The 26,487-nt window shown below is 41.8% G+C and overlaps 3 non-coding genes across 3 annotated transcripts; 1 reads left to right on the forward strand and 2 right to left on the reverse strand.

The window, feature by feature from the left end:
- The first annotated feature begins 6,186 nt into the window (after positions 1 to 6,186).
- On the forward strand, positions 6,187 to 6,292 carry LOC120250823. The gene has a single exon (XR_005533158.1). It is a non-coding gene; the product is annotated as a small nucleolar RNA R71 (small nucleolar RNA).
- Positions 6,293 to 11,185: 4,893 nt separating this feature from the next.
- Positions 11,186 to 11,292, reverse strand: LOC120250876. The gene has a single exon (XR_005533208.1). It is a non-coding gene; the product is annotated as a small nucleolar RNA R71 (small nucleolar RNA).
- A 10,084-nt stretch (positions 11,293 to 21,376) lies between these two features.
- On the reverse strand, positions 21,377 to 21,483 carry LOC120250829. The gene has a single exon (XR_005533163.1). It is a non-coding gene; the product is annotated as a small nucleolar RNA R71 (small nucleolar RNA).
- Between the last annotated feature and the right edge of the window lie 5,004 nt (positions 21,484 to 26,487).

A 26,487-nucleotide genomic window follows, 5' to 3' on the forward strand; every position in this document is an offset into this window, starting at 1 on the left:
ATCTCTTTTTATATCAATATCATTCATCATACCATCGATTTATTCTCATCATAGTTAGATAGCAATAGTTGTGTTTCTATTCACTATTCCCTATGGATACGATGCCCACTCATGTGGGATTTATTACTTCGACACCCGTGAACTTGCGGTTTACACGCATATTTGGCCGTGTCAGAACACATTCACGTATCTTCAATCACAACTTGTGTCTACACATTTGTTCACTCCAAGACTTCATCAACAAAGTACAGTCACATTCCACTTTGGCTTCTTTCTTTCATATTTAGCTTCACAACCGTTCATGCACGAAAATTCACAAATACACATTCATTAGCACTAAAACTTGATAAAAGTAATGCTCATCGTAAGAAAAGAATACTTCGTATCACTAATACACAAGCACTTATCAAACTCCCCCAAACTTAAGCTTTTGCTTATCCTCAAGTAAAAAACATTGAAGCGTAGAAGAAGGAAATATTGAAAAGGCTTGGCCTTAGGTTCACCAAAACATGCAAGGGAAGCATTCTACAAGTAAGGGAAATTTCAACACTAAATACAAAAAATTATTGCTCTAGCTAAAACCTCGAATCAAAAAAGACAATAAGCCCAAAATCGTGTAAGTGTGTGAACTCACTCAAATCAACCCAAAGTATGCTCCTCAAAGTTCTAAGCATAAGGGACTTATTTATATACAAAACAAAGTAAAGAGGTAGTGGTAGCTTCACACATTGTCTAAGGTAGCACTTTCCGAAGGGCCGCTAAGTTGCCTTTCACACTTTCGAGGTGGTAGCTCTTTCTACTGGGGTAGTAGCTATCACTCATCCTATGAGGTAGCTCTTTCTCTCATTAGGGCATAACTAGTATTCGACTTATGAGAGTAGCTTCATACTTCATAGGTGGCAGCTCTTTCCATCCCCAATGCATAACTAAAACAAGTTTTTTTAATCAAAATAAAACACAAGAAATTAAGCTACTAAGTCTCTTAAACATCAAACTTGAGTTTCCAAAAGAGTTAAATAAGCTAGTAGTGCAACAAGTGGCAATCGGGCAAAAAATCCTAAGAATCCAAGTAAAAACTAGAGTATGAAAACATTAATGATCAAAATTCTCCTAAACTCAAGAATACAATCAATGAAACTAAGCTGAACCACCATTGGCCACATGAGCACGCACAATCAAAGCGTAAGTATAGAACATGTGTAATGTGAACTCCCCCCCACACTTAAGATGTACATAGCCCTCAATGTACACATGCAAGCACAATAAAGGATATAACAATCAAAATATATGTGGGAGTGGGCAATTGAAACAATACACCCCTGAACTTCTAGTGGTGTGTTTGGTGGAGCTAAATTCCTTGGGAATGGAGTTCAAATGGGTGGTGAAGCACACACAGCCGAGTGTAAAAACACATTGGTCGTGCCCATGACTAGTTCTCAATTTCCATACTGACAAGATCATCTGTAAGCATACACAAGGGGTTCAGTAAAGCTCAAGAAAAACAAAATGCACTCGAGTATATAAAAGATAGAGCAATGAAATACAACTCGAGATAAAAATATAAACTCAGAAGGAAGATCCTTTATGAGTATACAAGTCCAAAAGATAATGCAAAAGTAAAATACGAGAAACAAAAGAAAAGAAAACAAAAGATGCCTCAAACGTTAGTCTTATTAACGATCGGCTCTGCTGCTGCAACTAAGTCGAACGACGCTGGTGGATCTACTGATGATAACGCTGACGGAGCCGGAGGGGTTTTGGGTCTCATAATGAAGGGTGAAGACGCGTCGCGCTTAAGTAGCTGCTGTAAGAAATCAAGGCGCGCCATCACCTCTGCGTGTTGCGTGGCCTGTATCGCTCGAAACATAGTAATCTCGGTCCGAATCACCACCACAGCGCCCTCAAGCCTCTCAAAAACATCATAGGCTCGAGATGGGGAGAATATGTGCACTAATAGCGGCTCCTATGCGGTAGGGGGTGCCTCAGCCTCCGTATGCTTGGGCTGAGGCTCAAGAACCTGCTCTGCATCACCTCCACCCTCGGTTATCTCTAGGGTAGGCGTAATAAGAACATATACTCCAGGCCGGTGTCTATGTACCAATCGCATCAATCTCAATGTATCCAGGCCTAACAGTGAAGGAATAGTTATCTTCTCAACCCCACGTATGGCGTCTAGCAGATCCATGGCCATGACAAGTCTGGTAATGTACGGGCCTTAAAAGATGACACCAACTCTGATGTATAGTTCCCGGTGGCCCAGATACTCATCTAGTATGTGCCCCAAATGGATCGGCTGACGGTGCACCATCGAATATAAATACAATAGCTCCTAGTAGCTTAGGACTCCAGTACTGTCACCACGGCCATTCAACGACCTGTTCAAAATTGCATGAAGATAGCGGTAGGCAAGTTAGGAAAGACACGTGGCCTTGGACACACCTGGCTCATACTATCCCTGGCCGCACAAAGGGTTATACGCTCGCTAAGAAGTCAATGTATCGAGGTAGTCTGTCGGAAGTCTCTTGTACTCCTCAGTGGCCGTAAATGTCTCGTCATATAGGCCCATCAGGGTCGAAAACTAAGTGACGCTCATAACATAGTGATGTGCAAATGCCCAGAACTGTATGGCATCAACACTATCGAATCTTGCATAGGATATGTCGAACTCGAATGATGACAGAATCTCAAGTGCGAGTGCACGGATGGCTGGCTCTCGAATAGATAGTAACTCTCTCCAACCACCCAATGAAACAAGATCCTCAACCTCATCAGCTAACTCATCTCCCTGCTGTATATCCTGCAATATGCTTGTGACTAAAAAGCAAGATAGTCCGAATCTCAACTTTGATAATCGCTCAAATCTGACTTGGTGCTCGGGAATAGCAAATCCCATAGTCTCCAGCTCAGGGGATGGGTCACGCGGACGTTTCTAAGCTTGCTTCTTCGACCGAGGTGCCATATCTAAAAAAATTGAAGAAGAATCAATCAAAGAAGCTCACAAAGTAGTACTACAGAAATCCACACAGTCGTGTGGAATTTCCACACACCCGTGTGGATCCACGGGGTGTGAAAACCGCACGGCTGCATGCTAAAAATGCATAAATACATCACCAAATTGTTTGAAAACATTTCCTAAACATGCCCGGACAATATAAACATAGAAACGAAGCAACATTCACCATTTTAATCAATTAAAATCAAATGTGGCAAGGGAAAAGAGAAAAAAAAGGTTTACCTACAAGATGAAGATGAAAATTTTGATATCGGCCGGAAAACTCAAGCAAAACCTCTCTAAAAAGATGGTGTGAATTCGGGAGAATGAATGGGTGCAGTCTCTAATGTCTAGGAGTGAGGCGATGAAGAAATGCAAAGAGATTTTAAAGAAACCCACGCCTCTTGGAGTTCTGCAAATTCACACGTGCGTGTGGAAATTATCCACGCCCGTGTGACTCCATAGGAGAGCATCCAAAGAGGCAGACACACGTCCTTGTGCACTCTCAGAATAGCACACACTGGCTCTAAACACATTCAGACGGGCATGTGGAAATTTCCCACGCCTGTATGCCCGATCCATAGGGACAAACACATGCTCCTATAGCCTATCTGTCTTACCGAGAAATTCCTCTAAATGTTTCCCACGCCCCTGTGGAAATTCCACATGGGCATGTGGATCTTTCACAGGGTTACTCACAGGAGCACTCACATCCCTGTGTCTTCTCAGGATGGAGGAGAACTCTCTGCAGAGATCCACATGGGTGTGTGGAAATTACCCATGCCCGTGTGTTTGTCACAGGGTCAAACATAAGGGTAGATCCACGCCCTTGTGTCTTCTCAAGATAAATCTCAAAGTCTCTGTAGAGAAACACACGCCCGTGTGGAATTAACACACGGGCATGTGACCGTGACAAGGTCATTCACAAGGGCAAACACACACCCCTGTGTTCTCTCAGGATGAGCTCTGAACGAAAACACATGACCATGTGGAAATTCCATATGGCCGTGTGAATTCCCTGGTTAACTTAGAAAAATTTACAGGCTCTTCAAAAAATTCCTGAACATGTATACACACTTAGAGCATGCCTTATAATGCAACATTAACCAGAGAAAACATTTAAAACATGCTCAAATGACCAAGAACTTTGCCACACGCATTAAAGTACATGATAACACTGAACAATCCATGAGACACTCACAACAATAGCATGGAAACATCAAGACACCAATACTTAAGCCTTATTCATGAAAACAGTAAACTAAGAACTAGAAAACAGTAAAGAACTTAAGTTGCCTCCCAAGAAGTACTTGTTTAATGTCACTTACCTTGACGTACATTGCCTTACCCCACGGGGGCTCAGAGATGAAGGTTTCCCTCTTTCCCATGACCTGAAAGCACGATGAATATAGTCTCTTGAAGGTAGAGGGAGAGTTATCAAGTTTGTTATCACATAAGGATTCATCACCCTTACTCCATTTTTTCACATCCCCATTAGCCTTGGGCAATTTCTTGTGACGTCTCCTTGCTCGCTTCATCTTCTGGAGCATCTTTTGGAGCATCTTCTTCATGATCCTCGAAGTAGGTGGTATCTTCTCCTCTAGACCAAGCATCAACACTTCTTTGTTCTCTATCTTTTGGCCCAGTAACCCCTCATACGGGTGGGGATTCAATATTTCATGTACATATTCATCAATTAGTTCATCGGCAGTGTCAAGAAAATAAAGTGTATCATTAAAGTCAAGAGAATGTTGCATGGCTTCAGCGAGACAGTATGTAAGCTTGTCATCTCCAGCCCTCAGTGTCAACTCCCCGCCGTCCATGTTGATAAGTGCCTTGCAAGTGTACAAGAATGGGCTCCCAAGTATCAAAGGAACATTTACATCTTCATCGACATCCAACACTATGAAGTCCACAGGAAATATGTACTTATCAACCTTGATAAGCACATCTTCAATGATACCCCTCAGATGTCTCACCGTTCGGTCCACCAATTGTAATGTCATCCGAGTTGGCCTAGGCTCTCCGAAACCTAGCTTCTGAAAGAATGAGTATGGCATGACATTTATACTAGCCCCTGAATCCGCAAATGCCATATCTTTACCCATATTACCAATGTTGCATGAAATCACAAAGCTTTCGGGGTTTTTCTTCTTATTCGGTATATTCTTTTGCAACACCGCCAAACAAGAGGCATTTAGGATTACCGATGCACTCTCCTCCGAATTCCTCTTGTTGGTCTAAAAATCCTTTAAAAACTTTGCATACCAAGGTATTTGAGACAATGCCTCCACAAAAGGAATATTGATGTGCAGTTGCTTAAATAAACCCAAGAAATTCTTCTATTGCTCATCATTTTGGTCATTCTTCAATCTTGAAGGGTAAGGGATTCTTGGCTTGTAAGGTGGCGGTGCCACCTTCTTCTCTTTGTTTGCTCTTTCCTCAACCTCCACGACCTCAGGTGCTTCAACATTTGTCTCTCACTAGGAGATCTACCTTCAACTTCACTACCAATCCTCAAAGTGATCGTCTTCACATGTTTCCTCGGATTAGTTTTGGTGTTTCTAGGTAGACTCCCTTGAGGTCTCTCCAATCGAGACTTCGCGATTTACCCCACTTGATTCTCTAGATTGTGTAATGAAGCGGCATGGTTATGAAGTGTAGCTTCGACTGACTGAAAACCCAGTTTGTTGTTGTTGGAAACCCGGTTGTGCCCTGACCTTTTGTTGCCCTTGGTTACTCCATGAGAAATTGGGGTGGTTTCTCCATCCTTGCTTGTAGGTGTTGCTATAAGGATTGCCTTGTACTCTTCCAGAATTGCCCACGAAATCTACTTATTTAGTTGGGGCTGAAGTAGCAATCGAAATAGGATAATTAGACAGCATATATGAATCCCCACAACCATTACAACTTATGATAGCGGCTACCCTCAGTGAAGTCAATATATCTAATTTCTTACTCAATGCCTCTATTTGGGTTGCCAAAGATGTAATGGCATCAATTTCATGGAGTCCGGCCACTTTCTTCTTTTCTCTTGCATTCCATTGGTAGCTATTCGTGGCCATTTCTTCTACAAATTGTCTGGCTTCTTCATGGGTCTTGTTCCCCATTGTACCTCATGCGGCGGCACTAGAAGTTGTCTTGTACTTGGATTGAACCCATTGTAAAAAGTTTGAATGATCATCTATTCGGGGAACCCGTGTTATGGACACTTCTGGAAGAGGCCCTTGAATCACTCCCAAGTCTCGAACAAGGATTCAAGTTCCATCTGAACAAAAGAAGATATCTCATTGTGAAGCTTTGCCGACTTTCCCGGAGGGAAGTACCTTGCAAGGAAGGCTTCGACCATTTCATTCCATGTTATGATAGAAGCTCTTATCAATGAATGGAGCCACTGTTTGACTCTTCCTTTTAGAGAAAATGGGAAGGCCCTAAATCTTATAGCATCATCCGTAACACCTTTGATCTTCAGCATGTCACAAACCTCCAAGAAGTTTTCAATGTGATTGTTTGGATCCTCATTGGCCAAACCATTGAACTTCACTAAGTGCTATATCATTTGGATGAATGCTGGCTTCCACTTAAAATTTGGAGCTGTAAACGGGGGCCGCACGATACTCGATTGCATGCCCATAACTGAGGGTCTGGTATAGTCTGAAAGTATTCTCTATTGTTCATTCTGCTCTGCCATATTTTCTGACCCTTCACCTTCTACTTGAGCATGATTTGACAGTTCTTGCACAGGTTCTTTGCCCCTTCTTCTGAGTGTACATTCAAGTTCAGGATTACCTAAAACCAATATCGAAGGGTTTCCTCGAGTCATAGCCTGGAGCTGCACCAAAATAAAGAAAATAAATCAGAACGATGATAGAATAAGAAAAGGTGAAATACAATGAATGGTAAATAGCTAAAATAGCAAAGTGTAAAGTGTTTCCAAAACGACTACTCCCCGGCAACGGCGCCAAAAACTTGACAACGCCCTTGGGTGTGACCCACAAGTGCACGGGTTTGTCAAAGTAATAAAAACACATTGAATAAGGAATAGAAACACCAAGATTGCTACTTAACTAAGTGGAGATGAAATATTAATGGTGTGGATAACGATCGACGCAAACAAACTAAAGAAAATAAGAAAGAGAGGCACAATATAATGAGAGGAAAGACAATCGATAAAAGTGGGATACTCTGATATTGTTTCTTCTAGGATTATTGCTTCAAGTGTAAAACCAACTATTATGCTTTTTAACTAATGCTTAATGAGTTGTGGAGATCCTTAAATACACTGTCCCAAACCTAAGGTTAACCGTGACTAACTCTACACTATGCCCCGGTGGAGAAATCAACCATTCTCAACACCTCATATTGTGTAAAACTGCAAGAAGCTCTAGGGATTCCAAGTGATAAATCCTATTCCTATATGTAGATCTAATCCTTTGGTCCAGGTGAAAGACCCCTAGTTATAATTAAGCCCTAGGTGTTAAAGTCACTTCAACGCTTCACTCTGTTGCTCATGCAACTAAGCCAAAGTGGAATTCATCCCTTAACCCTTCACTCTATTGTGACTGCAAAGAACTTTTGGAATGTGGAGGTAGGATAAATCACACCGGAGGGGAAAGGGGATGCTCCGTTACCTCTTGACTCACCTTCTCTACCCTCTCCAATCTTGCTTTGCCTAACCCTCATGGTGTGTCACTCAGTCACAAAGATGACTAAGATGGACTCTCAACCCTAGTATTACTCTAAGGGAGAAATCATTGAACAAACATTCAAGATTGGAACTCGATTAAAGATATCAATTAAGGAAAACATAATAAAAGGTCAATGAAACAAATACATCCTAGGCTTCACAAATCCACATACCCACTAAAGGGTTTTACCTCTCTATGGAGCAGGATACAATCAATAATGAAATCGAAAGTAAAAACATGTATTCCCTAGGAAAACCTCCTCTGTATTCATGTCGATGGTCATGTAGAGTAGCCTCGTCCTCTCCAAAGGTCCCCTCCTCAAGCCTAAGGCACACCTCACCGGATCGGTGCTGATGAAAGCTCCCCCAATAACTATCATCCAAGAGAAATACGGTGTCGAAGCCGTAGAACGACTCCAAAAGACTTGCCAAAGCCTCTCTAAACCGTAGCCGTAGGCCTCTCAAAAGTTAGAGAAAAGATAGAAGAAAGGATGAAAGATGGATCCCCAAATTGGTACAAGTCATGGGTTTATAAAGAGCTAGAATCGGGCATCCACACGGGTGTGTGGTTCCACATACCCCTATGGATATTTGGAAATATGATTTTCTGCGGGCTGCAAATAATAACTACTACAGTAAATTGCTGCAGTAAACTGCTATAGTGCATTGAGGTTGGCACACATTCACATATCTTCAATCACAACTTGTGTCTTTGCATTTATTCACTCCAATACTTCATCAACAAAGTACAATCACAATCCACTTTGGCTTCTTTCTTTCATATTTGGCTTCACAACCCTTAATACACGAAAGTTTACAAATACACATGAATTAGCGCTAAAACATGATAAAAGTAATGCTCATCATAAGAAAAGAATACTTTGTATTACTAATGCACAAGCACTTATTAGACACCCAAACCTTTCTTGGAAAAATCAAGGGCAATAGAAGGCCATGGCACAACAAGGTTTCCAACGATAACAACTTGCTCCAAACATGGAGAATAGAGATTCAGTGTTAGAGAACCGGATCTGATAAGTGCTTGTGTGATAAGAATGCGAAGTATTCTTTCCTTATGATGAGCATTACTTTTATCAGGTTTTAGCGCTAATATGTGTGCATTTATGTTACTTTCATGCATATAGGGTTGTGAAGCCGAATGTTAAAGAAAGAAGCCAATGTAGGTCGTAAACGCACTATTTGGAGAAAATCTTGAGAGGTTCAAACGCGAAGTCATAAGTTGGGTTCAAGATGCAAGATGTGTGCCAACCTCCTTGTATTCAAGTTAGCCCAATGATTTGGAGGGCCATAAAGGCAGTCACCAATGAAGCTGTTTATTGAAGAAAAAAGAAGATCTAAGACATTAACGTGTGCCTGTTTATGTTACCTCGATGAAAACATGGATTCGGGAGTATTTTGGCCGTTACTGTAGCAGGTTCTGTTCACAGCCGGCCGAAAAAGTGAAATTCAGAGAATCCACACGGGCGTGTAGACATTATCCAAGCCTGTGTGGAATTTCCACAGGCCCGTGTAGAGAATCCACAGGGGCGTGTGGATGCCAGTTTCGAGCCCTATTTAAAGCTGATTTCAGCCCCGATTTCAGGATTCATTTCTCCATCTTTTCCTAAACTTGAGAGAGGGCTGTGGCCAGGGTGTTGAGAGGTATTGGCAAGGGATTTGGAGAGGTTCTATGGCTTTGACATCACGCTCCATTTGGAAGAAGGTTACTGGGAGAGCTTTCGTCGGCATAGATCCGGCGAGGTGTATCCTAGGCCAAACAAAGGGACCTTTAGAAGAGTTGAGGCTTCTCCACAAGTTCATTGTCATGACTATCGAGTGGGTATTCTATGGATTACTTGCTTTTACATTCGATTTCATTGTTGATTGTAACTAGCTCCATGGAGAGCTAAACCCCCTAGTGGGTACTTGTATTTGTGAACCCTAGAATGTATTTATTTCATTAAACCTTTTATTATGCTTTCATTAATTGATGCTTTAATTGAGTACTAATCTTGAATGTTTGATTGAATGAATACTCCCTAGAGTGGCACTAGGGTTGAGAGTTCTTATTGGTAACTCTTGTGAGTGAGTGATACACTATGAGAGTTAGACAAAGCTAGATTGGAGAGGGTTGAGAGGGTCAGTCGAGAGGTAGCGGAGCGTCCCCTTTCCACTTCGTTGTGATTTATCCTACCTCCATTTTCTCGAGTTCTTTGTGTTCATAGTAGAGTGAATGGGCTAAGGGATGACCTTCCTCTGGGTTTTAGTTGCAGAGGCTATGGAGTGAAGCGTTCAAGTGATTTTAGCACTTAGGGCTTAATTGTGACTAGGCACCTTCCACCTGGACCAAAGGGTTAGGTCTACATCTAGTAAGATGATTTATTACTTGGAATCCCTAGAACTCATTGTTTTTCTCTACGAGTGCGAGGTGTTGAGATTGTTCAATTTCCCCTGTAGGACATGTATAGAGTCAGGCATGGTTGACCTTAGATTTGAGACCATGTATTGAAGGATCTCCACTACTCATTAATGCATTAGTTAGGAAGCATAATAGAGGGTTTTGCACTTGAACCGATCGTCCTAGGCGGAACAATATCAGAGTACCCTATTTATATCGATTGCCTTACCTCCCCTTTACTTGTGCTTCTCTTTCTTGTCTCTTTTATTCTTGTTTACATTAAATTTTGTTAACAAAACCATTATTCATCTTTCACTTGGTTAAGAAACAATGTAAGTATTTTTATTACCTACTCCTTGTGGATACGATACCGACTCACCTGGGATTTAATTACTCGACAAACCCATTCACTTGCGGGACATACGCAAGGGGTGTTGTCATGTTTTTGGCGTCGTTGCCGGGGAGTATGTGTTTAAAGATACTTTACACTTTGTTTTCTTAGCTATTCATTCATTCATTCTATTTCACATCTTCTTTTTCTATCATCATTCTGATTTGTTTTCTTTCTTTTGGTGCAGCTCCAGGTTATGACCCGAGAAAATCAGTCGACATTGATTGAAGGAGATCCGGAACTTGAACATACACTCAGAAGAAGGGGAAAGAACCTGTGCAAGAACCGTCTAATCAAGTTGAAATAGAAGTTGAAGGGTCAGATAATATGGTAGAACAGAATAAGCAACAGAGAACACTTTTTGATTAGGCTAGACCCTCAGTTTTGGGTACACAATCGAGTATCATGCGACCCCCGATCACAGCTCGGAACTTTGAACTGAAATCGCCATTCATCCAATTGATTTAGCAGTTAGCGTAGTTCAACGGTTTGGCCGATGAGGACCCAAACAACCACATAGAGAACTTCTTGGAAGTTTGTGATATGCTAAAGATTAATGGTGTATCGGATGATACTATTAGATTGAGAGCTTTCCCATTCTCTCTCAAGGGAAGACCCAAGCAGTGGCTTCAATCCTTGCTCAAAGCCTCCATCACGACTTGGAATGAGATGGTTGAAGCTTTTCTTACTAGGTAGTTTCCTCCGGGGAAGTCGGCCAAGCTTCGCAATGAGATATCATCATTTTTATTGATAGAGTTGGAATCATTATTTGAGATATGGGAGCGCTTCAAGGATCTTTTGCGGAGGTGCCCACAACACGGATTTCCTGAATGGATGATTATCCAAACCTTCTATAATGGGTTGAATCCGAGTACAAGGCAACTGCTAGATTCCTCTGCAGGAGGTATAATGGGGAGTAAAACCACAGAAGAAGCCCGACAGTTAGTGGAGGGCATGGCCATGAATAGTTATTAATAGAATGCACGGGAAAGAAAAAAGGTGGCCGGGCACTATGAAATAGATGCGGTAACCTATTTAGTGGCCCAAGTTGAATCATTGAGCAAGAAGTTAGATCTTCTAACTTCTAATAGGGTGGAGACCGTGACTACTTGCACTGGATGCGGTGGAGGACATGCTCCATCAGATTGTCCGATCTCTATTGGTGATGCATCTTCGGTGGAGAAAGTCAACTTTGTGGGTAATGCAATGAGGAACCAAGGGAATCCATATAGGAACACCTACAATCCAGGTTGGAAGAATCATCCCAATTTTTTGTGGAGCAACCAAGGACCACAAAAGGCCATGGCACCACCAGGTTTCTAACAACAACAAGCCCCAAACATGGAGAACCGAGTTTCAGGCTTGGGGACCCGAATGCCTGATTTAGAGAAGGCCTTGATTAGATTTGTGTAATCGTCAGATACAAGGTTTCAATCAGTCGAGGTTACAGTTCGCAATCACACCACTTCTTTGCACAATCTTGAGAACCAAGTGGGGCAAATTGCAAAATCTCTATCGGAGAGACCACAAGGAAGCTTGCCGAATAATATCGAGACCAATCCTATAGAGCATGTGAAGGCGATCATTTTGAGAAGTGGTCGTGAGGTTGAGGGTAGGCTTTCGAGTGAGAAGCCCAAGGTAGATACAATAGAGGTCATAGAGGTTGAGGAGGGAGCAAGCAAATTGAAGGAGGTTGTGGCCCCACCTTTCAAGCCAAGAATCCCTTATCCCTCTAGATTGATGAATGACCAAATAGATGAGCAGTACAAGAAGTTCCTGAGTTGGTTCAAGCAACTCAACATCAATATTCCTTTTGTTAAGGCATTGTCCCAAATGCCTAAATTTGCAAAATTCTTAAAGGACTTGTTGACCAACAAGGGAAATTGGAGGAGAGTGCCTCCGTGATTCTAGATGCATCTTGCTCGGTGGTCTTACAAAAGAATATACCGAATAAGAAGAAAGACTCAGGAAGCTTCATCATTCGGTGCAACATTGGCAACTTGGGTGAAGAAATGGCATTGGCGGACTCAGGGGCAAGTATCAATGTCATGCCATACTCCTTCTTTCAGAAGCTATGCTTAGGAGAGCCCAGTCCCACTCGGACGACATTGCAATTGGAGGACCAAATAGTGAGACATCCGAGCGGCATCATTGAAGTTGTGCTTGTGAAATTTGACAAATATATATTTTCTATAGATTTTGTGGTTTTAGACGTCGATGAGGATGTGGATGTTCCTTTGATACTTGGGAGGCCATTCTTGCGCACTTCCAAGGCATTGGTCGACATGGACGGCGGGGAGTTGACACTAAGGGTTGGAGATGATAAGCTCACATACTGCCTCGCTGAGGCCATGCAACATTCTCTTGACTTTGATGATACGTTTTACTTTCTTGACACTACTGATGAGATTATTGATGAATACATGCAAGAAGTGTTTAATCCAGACCCGTACGAGGGTTTATTCGACCAAGATGTGGATAATGAAGAAGTAATGATGTTTGGTTTGGAGGAACAAGTACCATCTAACCCGAGGATCATGAAGAAGATGCTCCAGAAGATGAAGAGGGTAAGGAGATGCCACCGAAAACGCCCCAAGGTTATTAGGGATGCACGCGAACTGAACAAGTTGGATGTACCTTTGCTAGGTGGTACCAAGACAAATGATTCCACCTCTATCTTCAAGAGACTTTGTTCATCATGTTTTCAAGTTATGGGTAAGAGGGCAAACTTAATCTATGAACCCCCGTGAGTTAAGACAAGGTATGTCAAGCTTAGTGACGTTAAACAAGCGCTTCTTGGGAGGTAACCCAAGTGTTTAATGTTTTGTTAGCTGCTAGTTTAGTGTTTGCATGAATAAAGTGTTGAGTATTAGTGTATATATGTTTTGATGTATTGCTGTGTGTTTTCCTGTGGATTTTTTATGTCATCACTCTTTTATGTGGATTTGGCGAAGTTTTTGGTCTTGCGCGCTAGTTTCTCATGTTTTTACTGCCATATTTTGCAAAATGAAGCAGGCTCTAAGTGTGTTTACATGTTCAGGAATTTTCTGCAAAGCCCTAAGAATTTTTATGGCATCCAGAGAAAATGAACGGGCATGTGGAATTTCCACACCCCCATGGATTTGCACTATAAGCCCATCTAGAGAAGGCACAGGGGCATGGACATGCCCCTATTAATGACCTTGTAACACCTGCACGCCCGTGGGTAATTTTTGTATGAGTGTGTAGTTTCTTGCAGAGACTTAGCAATTTTTCCCGAGAGCACACAGGGGCGTGGACTTGCCCCTGTAGGCGAACTTGTGGCAAATACACAAGCATGGGTATTCTCCACACGCCCGTGTGTATCTCTGTAGAAGAGCTCTCCTCCATCCAGAGAATACACAGGGGTGTGAGTCTGCCACTGTGAGCTACCCAGTAATGATCCACGCCCATGCGGAATGCCCATACAGGCGTGCGAAAAACATAGAGAATTTTCTCGGTTGGACAGAGGAGCCACAGGGGCGTGTAGCTGCCCTTGTGGGTCGAGCGCACGGGCGTGGATAATTTTTGTACGCTTGTGTGGATGCATTCAGAGACATTGTGTGTTTTCCCAAATGCACACAGGGGTGTGTCTGCCCATGTGAAGCTCTCCTGTGGAGGTGCACGGGGGTGGGTAACTTCCACACGACTGTGAAGATGTACAGAATGTCAAGAGGCATGAGTTTTTTTTTAAAGTCTCATCATTATCCTTCATTTTCACACTCATAATTCATCTGAAAGCACACTCGTACTGTTCCCCAATCTCGTACCACCATTTCCGAAGGATTTTCATTGGGTTTTCTGGCCGATTACAAGTTTTATAGTTTAACTCATCAGTAAGCCATATGTCCTTCTTCCCTTCACCAATTCTTGATTTTAATCGACGGAACTAGATAATATTGTTTCATTTCTACAATTAGAGGGGATTTGCATGCTCAGAAAGAAGTTAGAAATGATTAAACAGTGTATTTTTGGATTTGTAAGGTGCAGCAATGCGGTTTTCACGCCCTGTGAATCCACACAAGCATGTAAAAATTCCACACAACCGTGCGGATTTTTGCAGCTTGTTTGATCAATTTTCTTTCAAATTTTGCAGAATATGGTACCTCAGTCAAAGAAGCAAGCTCCTAAATGGCCGTGTGAGTCATCTCCTGAGCTCGAAAGCATGAGATTTGCTATTTCTGAGCATCAAGTGCGTTTTGAGCGATTATCGAGGTTAAGATTTGAAGAATCTCGCCTCCTAGACACTAGTATACTGCGGGATATACAGTAGGGAGATGAGTTAGCAGATGAAGTCGAGGATCTCGTTTTAATGGGTGGTTGGAGGCAGTTATAGTTGATCAAGGAGCCAAGCATTCGTGCACTTACCCTTGAGGTCCTATTATCATTCGAGTTTGGCAGATCTTATGCGCGATTCGACAGCATTGACGCCATTTAGTTTAGAGCATTTGGGCATCACCATAGCATGAGCATTACTCAGTTTTTAGTTCGGCTCGACTTGTACGAGGAGGCATTTATAGATACTAAGGAGTATGCCTAGTTACCTACAGATTACCCTGAAGACTTGACCCTGTAGAGAGCGTACAGAGTGTTGTGTAGTCAGGGCCAATATGAGCCAGGGATGTCCAAGGCCACATGGCTTTCTCAACCTGCGTATCGATATTTGCATGTCATTCTAAGCAGGTCGGTGAATGGTCGTGGTGATAGCACTGGCGTTTTGAGCCGGGAGGAGCTATTGTACTCTGTATTTGATGGTTCAGAGCACTCCGATTCATCTAGGACACATTGTCACGGAGTATATACAACATCAGGGACAGTACACCAAAGTGGGAGCGTTCTTCTCGGGCCCCTACATTTCGAGACTAGTTATGGGCATGGGTCTCCTGGACGTGATTTGTGGGCCCTAGAAGATGAGTATACATGCTCCCCTGAGCTTGGAGATGATCAGATTGATGGGGATGATCCACAGATTCTAGTCAGGGGTGTATGCTCTTATTACTCCTGCCCCAGAGGGAGTAGAGGGAGGGGATGATCTAGGCGACGGTTCTCAGCCTGCCCCCGAGCCGCAGCCAACACCGATGGAGACCGAGGTACCTCCTTTGGCAGAGGAGCCACCCCAGTACGCATGTTTTCAACATCTCGAGCCTATGATCACTTTGACAGGTTTGAGAGTGCGGTGGGGGTGCTATGGACAGAGATTGCTGAGGTCCGGGCTACACAAGCCGCACAGTACATAGAGTTTATGGCTCGTTTCGACACATTACAAAAGATTCTTGAGTGAGATGTTGTCTCATCATTTGTTCTGAGACCGCGGACTCCCTCAGCTCCTCCAGCATCAACATCTCCTGATCTTCCTGTATCTTTTGAGTATCCACCAGCAGGAGAGCCGACAGCGGACAACACTGACATTTGACTTTATTTTTCACTATTTTTATTACCTTTGCATTTTATTTTGGACTTGTATACTCAGAAAGGACTTTTCTTTTGAGTTTATTTTTATTTTGATGTCTCAAGTTGTATTCATTACTTCATCTTTTATATACTCAAGTTGTTTTTGTTTTATTGAGCTTCACTGAACCCCCTCGTGTATCCGTGCAGATGGTCTTGTACATATGGGAACTGAGAACTAGTTATGGACACGGCCATGGTGCTTCCGCATTTAGCCGTGTGTGCTTCACAACCCGTTTGAGCAACACTCCCAAGGATCTAGCTCCATCAAATGCAATAATAGGAGTCAGGGGAGTATTGATTGCTTTTCCCTCATATATTCTTGTTTAATATATTATGAGTGAGCTTGCATGTGTACATTGGGGACAATGTACAACTTAAGTGTTAGGGGGAGTTTCATAATGCACATCTTCTTTATATTAGTTTTAATTGATATACATGCTCACATAGCCAATGGCGGTTCACCTTAGTTGCAAAGATTGTATTCTAGAGTTTAGGAGAATTTTTAACATTGAATGTTCTAATGCTTTAGTTCTTGCTTGAATTTCTAGGAATTTTTGCTCGGTTGACACTTGTTGCACTGCTCACTCTTTAAACTCTTTTGGAAACTCAAGTTTGATGTTAAAGGGACTAGTTATAGTTGTTTCTTTTGTTAACTATTTAAAAAAATGGAAAAAGCAAAAGAAAGAAAAAAATTGTTTTATTTGTTTTAGTTGTGCTTGTTGGGTGGAAAGAGCTACCACCTATGAAGTATGAAGCTACTGTCATAAGTCGGATACTAGTTATGCCCTAATGAGAGAAAGTGCTATCCCATAGGTTGAGTGAAAGCTACCACTTTGGTAGAAAGAGCTACCACCTTGAAAGTGTGAAAGCCACCTTAGCGGCCGTTTTGGAAAGGTCTACCTTAGAGGATGTGTGAAGCTACTACCTTCTTTTTTAAGTTTTGTTACTTTTTTGTATAGAAATAAGTCCTTTATACTTAGAACTTTAAGGAGTATACCTTGGGTTGAATTGAGTGAGTTTACACATACTTACGCGACTTCGGATTTGTTGTCCTTTTTGATTCAAATTTTTAGCTAGAGAATTGATTTTTCGTATTTAGTGTTGAATTTCCCTAACTTATAGAATGCTCTATGTGCATGTTTTCATGAACCTAAGGCCAAGCACTTCCAATATTTCCTTTGTATATACTTCAATGTTTTAATTTTTGCTTGAGGACAAGCAAAAGCTTAAGTGTGGGGGAGTTTGATAAGTGTATGTGTGATAAAAATGGGAAGTATTCTTTCCTTATTATGAGAATTACTTTTATCAGGTTTTAGCGCTAATATGCGTGCATTTATGTTACTTTCATGCGTATAGGGTTGTGAAGCAGAATGTTAAAGAAATAAGGTAATGTAGGTCGTGAACGCACTATTTGGAGGAAATCTTGAGAAGGTTCAAATGCGAAGTCATAAGTCGGGTTCAAGATGCAAGAATGTGTGCCAACCTCCTTGTATTCAAGTTAGCATAATGATTTAGAGGGGCACAAAGGCAGTCACATTCGAGTATCCCGGCTTGTGCATTGATAGCAAGATCTTCACCAATGAAGTCATTTATTGAAGAAAAAAGAAGATCTACAACGTTAACATGTGCCTGTTTATGTTACCTCGATGAAAACATGGATTCAGGAGTGTTTCGAGCCTTTACTATAGCAGTTTCTCTTCACAGCCGGCCGAAAAAGTAAAGTTCAATGAATCCACGCGGGCGTGTGGACATTATCCACCCCTGTTTGGAATTTCCACAGGCCTGTGTGGAGAATCCACAGGGGCGTGTGGATGCTCGATTCCAGCCCTATTTAAGGCCGATTTTAGGATTCTTTTCTCCATCTTTTTCCAAACTTGAGAGAGGGCTGTGGCTAGGGTTTTGAGAGTTATTGGCAAGGGATTTGGAGAGCTTTCATCGGCATAGATCCGGTGAGTTAGACAAAGCAAGATTGGAGAGGGTTAAAAGGGTGAGTCGAGAGGTAGCGGAGCGTCCTCTTTACCCTTCAGTGTGATTTATCCTACCTCCATTTCCTCGAGTTGTTTGTGGTCATAGTAGAGTGAATGGGCTAAGGGATGACTTTCCGCCGGGGATTAGTTGTAGAGGCAACAGAGTGAAGCGTTCAAGTGATTTTAGCACCTAGGGCTTAAATTTGACTAGGGACCTTCCACCTGGACGAAAGGGTTAGGTCTACATCTAGGGAGAGGATTTATCACTTGGAAACCCTAGAACTTATTGCGATTCTCTATGAGTGTGAGGTGTTGAGATTGTTTTATTTTTCCTCGGGGACTTGTATAGAGTCAGGCATGGTTGACCTTGGATTTGGGAACATGTATTGAAGGATCTCCACGACTCATTAATGCATAGTTAGGAAGCATAATAGAGGGTTTTACACTTGAACCGATAATCCTAGGCCGAACAATATCCGAGTACCCCATTTATATCGATTGGCTTACCTCCCCTTTACTTATGCTTCTCTTTCTTATCTCTTTTATTCTTGTTTACATTACATTTTGTTAACAAAACTATTGTTCATCTTTCAATTGGTTAAAAAACAATGTAAGTATTTTTATTCCCTACTCCCTCTAGATACGATACCTACTCACCTGGGATTTTATTAGTCGACAAACCCGTGTACTTGCGGGACGTATGCATGGGGTGTTGTAGACTGCATAAACACTAAACACTTGACCAGAGACTTATGAAAAAGGTGGTAGTAGCTTCACACATCCTCCAAGGTTGCCCTTTCCGAAGCGGCCGCTAAGGTGGCTTTCACACTTTCGAGGTGGTAGCTCTTTCTATCGGGGTGGTAGATTTCACTCATCCTATGAGATAGCTCTTTCTCTCATTAGGGCATAACTAGTATCCGACTTTTGAGAATAGCTTCATACTTCATAGGTCGTAGCTCTTTCCACCCAACAAGCACAACTAAATAATAAAACTATTTTTTTTGTTTTATTTTTTTATTACAAAATAAACAACTATAACTAGTCCCTTTGACATCAAACTTGAGTTTCCAAAAGAGTTTTTAAAGAGTGAGTAGTGCAACAAGTGTCAATCGAGCAAAAATTCCTAGAAATTCAAGCAAGAACTAGAGCATGAGAACAGTCAATGTTTAAAATTCTCCTAAACTCAACAATACAATTGTTGCAACTAAGGTGAACCGCCATTGGCTATGTGAGCATGTATATCAATTAAAACTAATATAAAATAAATGTGCATTATGAAACTCCCCCCCAACAGTTAATTTGTACATTGTCCCCAATGTACACATGAAAGCTCACTCATAATATATCAAACAAGAATATATGTGGGAGAAGCAATCAAAAAAATACTCCCCTAACTACTAGTGTTGCATTTGATGGAGCTAAATCCTTGGGAGTGTTGTTCCTGTTAGGATTATGCCCTCGAATGCCAACGAGGATACTTGTATTAGGGCATTGCATTTGTATTATACATTCTTATTTAGTAGGCATTTATTTTGATATTCATATAAATCTTGTGATGGCATTATAATTAGTTTTGAATATTATAGTCCATGTGTATTACGTTAAAACTTTTACTCTTTGTGGAATAAAGAGGAGAGCAATAGAAGGGTTTGGTACTTATACACTTAAATAGTTCGCAAATCGGAGAACCTTTAATTGGGCATTAAAGGTTCATAAGGATTTGTATGACATATACTTTGACAAAGAGTGCTAGTTGAACACTATGGAATAGTGGGAGCATATGCCATAAATGCATCATTGGGAATTGGTGTATTCAAACATGACTCGCAACAATCCAATCACATGGGTTTTACTCTTTGACAGTCAATGATTGGGATTGTTGGTTATTATCATATGAGTGGACCTTAGACCTGAGGTATCATGATCACAATGTACTTGTGACGTCTAGTCTGTTACTAGAGTTGTTAGGCTCAGTTCATCTTTTGGTAGGGCCGACCTCGAAGTGTGACTATGTCAGGCAGGTAGCAGTTGTGAGTGATCACCCAAAAGGAATTCGTTTCATTGGCTGTTATTATGCTTCTTTAATTGATGTTTTAATTGAGTTTCAACCTTGAATGCATGTTGTATTTATTTTTCCTTGGAGGAAACCTAGGGTTGAGAATCTATCTTGGTAATCCTTGTGGATGAGTGACACTCCATTACGGTTGGACAAAGCAAGGTTGGAGAAGGTCGAAAGGCTGAGTCAAGAGGTAGCGGAACGTCCTCTTTCCCTTGCGACGTGATCTATCCTACCTCCACATAATATATCCGACATGATAGAGTGAAGTACTAAGAGAAAAATTCCATTGGGGCATAGTTGCGCGAGCAACAGTGTGAAATGTTGAAGTAATCATTAGTGCTAGGGCTTAATTGTGTCTATGGGTCTCTTACCTGGACGAAAGGGTTAGATCTATAGTAGGGAATAGGGTTTATCACATGGAGTCCCTAGAGCGTCATGCAACTCCGCATAGTGTAAGGTGTTGAGAGAATCCTTTTCAGCTTGGCATAGTGTAAGGGTTAGTAGTCTTGCACCATTTTCTTATTGATTGCCTCTCCATATCCCTATTGCACTTCTTTTTGTTTCTTTTCTTTTATTTGCATTGATATTGTTCACACAACTTCTAAATTGTTTTCACTATAGTTAAATTGTAATTCTTGTGTTTTCGAGCACTATTTTTTGTGGATATGACTACCCACTCACTGGGGTACTTTATTACTTTGACAACCTGTGCATTTACGGTACACACACGCAAAGGGTGTGTCAAAAATTTTTTGGCGCCGTTTCTAGGGAATTATCATTTTGGAAGCATTTTGCACTTTGTTGTTTTAGCGATTCATCACTTACTCTATTTCACACTTTCTTATTCTTCCATCATTTTGATTTGTTTTTCTTTCTTTGGTTGCAGCTCCACGTTATGACCTGAGGAAACCCTTCGACTTTGGTGGAAAAAGATCCAGAAATTGGAAGAATAAATCATAGATGGGGAAAAGAACCTTTGAAAGAACAGTCAAATCATGCTGAGATTGAAGGTGAAGGGTCTGATAATATGGCTGAACAACATGAGCAGTAGAGGACACTCTCAGATTATGCAAGATGCGCAGTTCTTGGCACACAATCCAGTATTGTGTGGCCACCAATCTTAGCTCAGAATTTTGAGCTCAAGCCAGGCTTCATCGAAATGTTACAACAGTTGGCACAGTTTAATGGTTTGACCGATGAGGATTCGAACAACTACATTGAGAACTTCTTGGAAGTGTGCGACATGCTCAAGATTAATGGTGTCATGGATGATGCTGTCATGTTAAGGGCCTTTCGATTTTCCCTGAAGGGGAGAGCAAAGGAATGGCTACATTCATTACTTAGAGCATCGATCACTACTTGGGAGGAGGTAGAAGCTTTTCTTGCCCAATATTTCCCTCCGAAAAGTCTACAAAGCTCAAGAATGAAATATCTTCTTTTGTACAAATAGAATTAGAGTCTCTTTTGGAGACATGGGATAGGTTCAAGGATCTCTTGCAGAAATGTCCTCAGCATAGGTTCCCCAAGTGAATGATTATCCACACCTTCTACAATGGTTTGAACCCAAGCACGAAGCAATTACATGATGCTGCAACAGGAGATACCTTAGGAAGCAAGACCCTTGAAGAAGCCCGATGCTCATTGAAGATATAGCTATAAACAGTTATCAGTGGAACTCACGAGATAAGAAAAATGTAGCTGAAATCCATGAGATCATTGCAGTCACACCATTAACAGCCCAGGTTGATTCCTTGAGCAAGAAGTTAGACACTCTAACTTCTACTAGATTGACGGCAGTGATGAGTTGCACTGGGTGTGAGGGAGGACATGCTCCATCTGATTGCCCAATTGCTATTTGTGGTACATCTTCAGTGGAATAGGTGGATTTTGTAGGCAATGCAGTGAGAGGTCAAGGAAATCCATATAACAATACCTACAATCTAGGGTGGAAGAGCCACACAAACCTTTCTTTGAATAATCAAGAGCAATAGAAGGCCATGCCACCACCGGGTTTCCAATAACAATAACATACCCCCGAACATGGAGAATAGAGTTTCAGGGTTGGAGAACCAGATTTGATTTGGAGAAAGCTTTGACCAAGTTCATTCAATCATGGGATACAAGATTTCAATAGGTTGATGCAACACTTCACAACCACATAGCATCATTACACAATTTGGGGAATCAAGTGGGACAAATTATGAATCCACTTTCAGAAAGACCTCAAGGGAGTTTGTCTAGCTATATGGAGACAAATCTAAGAGAGCATGTGAAGGTAATCACTTTGAGAAGTGGTCATGAAGTTGAGAGTAGGCTCCCTCTTGAGAAGACAACGATTGTGTCACCTAAGGAAGTGAGGTTGAGGAGATAACTAAGGAGAAAGAGGTGCCACCCCCACCTTACAAGCCACGAATCCTTTATCCTTTTAGGTTGAAGAATGACAAAAATGATGAGTAATACAATAAGTGTCTGTGTCTATTCAAGAAGTTGTACATCAACATCCCATTTATGGAGGCGTTGTCCCAAATGCCTCACTACGTAAAGTTTGTCTAAGACTTCTTAACCAATAAGACGAAGTTGGAGGAGAGTGCGACTGTGATTGTAGATGCTTCATGTTCTGTGGTTTTCCAGAAAAATATGCCGAACAAGAAAAAAGACCCCCGAAGCTTCATCATTCCATGTAATATTGGTAATTTGGGTAAAGAGAAGGCATTGGCAGATTCAGGGGCTAGCATAAACGTCATGCCTTACTCATTCTTTTAGAAGCTAGGCTTGGGAGGACCTAGGCCCCTTTGGATGACACTGTAGTTAGCCGATTGAACAATTAGACATCTGAGGGGCATCATTGAAGATGTACTTGTGAAAGTTGACAAGTACATATTCCTTGTAGACTTTGTGGTGTTAGATGTTGATGAGGATGTCGAGGTTCCATTGATACTTGGGTGGTCATTCTTGAGTACTTCCAAGGCTCTCATTGACATGGACGGTGGAGAGTTGATACTTAGAGTTGGTGATGACAAGTTGACATATCGCCTCGACGAAGGCATACAACATTCTCTTGATTTTGATGATACCTTATACTTTCTTGACACGACTGATGACTTAATTAATGAATATGTGCAGGAAATGCTGTGTTTCGACCCATTGGAGGGGTGGCTAGATCAAGAGATAAAGAATGAAGAAATCTTGTCACTTGGTCTAGAGGACAAGGTGCAACATACCCCAGGAGTCATGAAGTGGATGATCCAAAAACTCAAGAGATCAAGAAGATGTCACAAGAAGTGCCAAAACGCTAGTGGGGATGAGCGTTCACAAAGTAAGGGTGACTGACCCTTTTGTGTTAACAAACTCGATAACTTTCCCTCTACCTTTGAAACAATTGTGCTCGTCATGCTTTGAAGTTGTAGGTAAGAGGGTGACTTTCATCTATGAACCCCCGTGAGGTAAGGATAGGTATTTCAAGCTTAGTGATGTTAAACAAGCACTTCTTGGGAGGTAACCAAGTCTTTACTATTTTTCTAAGTGTTTGTTTAGTACTTGTATGAATTAAAGCTTTAGTGTTGGTGTCTTGGTTTTTACATGCTATTGCTGTGTTTTTCTCGTGGATCGTTGGTGTTTTAGTGTGCTTCATTGTGTTTGGTGAAGTTTCGGGCCATTTGAGCATGTTTTAATGATTCTTTAGTCAAGTTTTCAGTGTTTATGTAGTCTCTATATGTGCATGAATGTTGCAGAAATTTTTCTGCAGAGTCTGTAGTTTTTTCTGAGTCATCCAGAGAAGATACACGATTGTATGGAATTTCCCCACAGGCGTGTGTTTTCGTTCAGAGCTTATACCAAGAGGACACAGGGGTGTGTGAATGCCCCTATGAATGGCCTTGTAACTTTCACACGCCCGTGGGTAATTTCCACATGGGCATGTGGATCTCTGTAGAGTTCTCAGACACCATCCCAAGAAGACACATGGGTGTGTGTCTACCCATGTGGATGACCCTATGAATGGCACATAGGCATGGATAATTTTGGCACGCCCGTGTAAAACTCTGCAGAGACTTCTTCTCCATCCCGAGAGCACACAAGGGCATGTGAGGGCCCCTGTGAGTACTCCTGTGAGCATCCACACGCTCATGTGGAATTGCCACAGGGGCGTACGGAACACTTAGCCAAGTTCTCGGGAGAACAGAGGAGCCATAGGGGCGTGTTAGTAACCCTGTTTGTCGGGCACACGGGCGTGGGTAATTTCCACACGCCCATGTGGATGCATTCAGAGACAGTCAGAAGCTATCTCGAGAGCATATAGGGGTGTGTGTTCACCCTTGTGAGCAACCCTATGGGACTCACACGGGAGTAGGTAGTTTCCACACACCCGTGTAGATGCACAGAATGTCAAGAGGTGGAGTTATTCTTTAAAACCTATCCACGCCCCTTCATTCTATATCTTCCAAACTCTCAGAGAATGTTTCTATTCACCTTCCAGACCATTCACTTTCTGTTTATAGAGATTTGAGTGAGTTTTCTAGCCGCATTCAAAGTTTTTCATTCTCATTTCATCGTTAAGTTTCCATCTTCTCTTTTCTTCGCCCAATCATGATTTCTTTTGATTATTCTGCTGACTTTGCATTAATTTCATATGTAAATTGTTGGTAAATACTTTTAGAAAATTTTAGAATGGTTTTATGATGTATTTGAAGGATTTTCTATTAGTTGGTCATGCGGCTTTCATGCCCCGAAGATCCACATGGGCGTGTGGAATTTCCACACGATCTTGTTAATTCTTGCAGGTTGAGTTTTCAACCTTAATTTAATCAATTTCTTTTTAAATTTTTGCAGGAATGGCACCTAGGTCAAAGAAAGCGGCCGGTAAGCATCCCCGAGAGCCCCCACCTGAGCATATGGAGTTCGCGATCCCTGAGCATCAAGCTCAGTTCAAGCGATTGTCATAGTTGAAATTTGGATAATCTCGTTTTCCAAATTTAAGTACTTTGAGAGAGATAAAGTTGGGAGATGAGATGGCAGATGAGGTTGTGGAGCTTCTATCTATGGGTAGCTGGAGGTGTTTATTATTGATCAGGGAGCTAGCTTTCTACATGTTGACGTTAGAGGTGTGGCGTCGTTTGAGTCCATCGCCCGCACTCCAAGTTTGACAGTATAGATTCTATTCAATTAAGAGCATTTGGACAGTGCCACAGTATGAGTGTTACATAGTTTTCAGTCTAATTGGATCATTATAATAAGGTGTTTATTGATACAGAGGAATACAAGCAGCTGCCGATGGACTATCCTGGATGTTTGACGCCACAACGTGCTTACAGGGCACTGTGTGGATACGAACATTATGAGCCAGGAGTGTCTAAGGCCATATGCCTTTCTCGGTCGGCTTACAGATATAATCACGCCATCCTAAGTAAATTAGTGAATGGCCGCGATGACAGTACCATAGTTTTGAGCATACAGGAGTTACTATATTTATACTCCATTGTACAAAATGAGCCGCTATATCTACGTCATATATTTGTCGAGTATTTGTGTCACTATGGCCAGTATACCAGAGTTGGAGTTCTGTTCTCAGGCCCATATATCACTAGAGTTATCGTCGTCATGGGTCTGATGGACGTTATTCGAGGAGCCGAGAAGATCAGAGTACCATCTCCGCTCGGCTTAGAGACCATGCATTTGATGGGGATGATCCGCAGGTACGGGGATAGAGTTTATGTGATGATCATGTCCCCACTAGAGCTAGCCGAGGGCGAGGGTGACACAGCAAAGGGGTCGTAGCCTGCTCTCGAGCCAAAGATAGAGCAGATGGAGACAGAGGCACCACCCACAGCACAGGAGCCATATGTAGTGTGTATCTTCTCTCCATCTCGAGCTCATGATTGTTTTGAGAGGCTCGATAGTGCGATGAGGATGCTACAGTCAGATTTAGTTGAGCTTCACGTTATACAGGCTATGAACCACACAGAGGTCATGGCGCATCTTGACATTCTACCACAGATACTCGAGCGAGATGCGACTTCTTCCTTTGTGATGAGACCCCTCTCTTCCCCAACATCTCTAGTACCTCCATCACCACCACCAGCACCAGCATCATCATCCCCAGCAGTACAACAAGACTATGAACCTTGATGCATCTTTTACTTTATTTATCTTTATGTTTTTTTTTCATATTTTATTTCTGTATTTGTTTTGGACTTGTATCACTCAGAAAGGAATATAGTTTTTTTTTCGTATTTTATTTCTGTATTTGAGGAATAGTCATATACACGGTCAATGTGGTATTCACATGGCCATGTGTGCACCACAACCATTGGAACTTAACTCTCAAGGAATATAGTTCCATCAAACGTAAACTAAGAGTCAGGGGAGTATTGTTTCAATTTCCTACCTCCACACATGTTTTTAATTATAATACTACTTTATTATGTGTGCATGCGTCCATTGAGGGCAATGTACATCTTATGTGTAGGGGGGAGTTCACATTACACATGTTCTATACTTATGGATTCATTGTTCATGCTCATGTAGCT

Source organism: Dioscorea cayenensis, chromosome 19 (assembly GCF_009730915.1).
Source record: "Dioscorea cayenensis subsp. rotundata cultivar TDr96_F1 chromosome 19, TDr96_F1_v2_PseudoChromosome.rev07_lg8_w22 25.fasta, whole genome shotgun sequence".
NCBI classification, from domain to species: domain Eukaryota; kingdom Viridiplantae; phylum Streptophyta; class Magnoliopsida; order Dioscoreales; family Dioscoreaceae; genus Dioscorea; species Dioscorea cayenensis.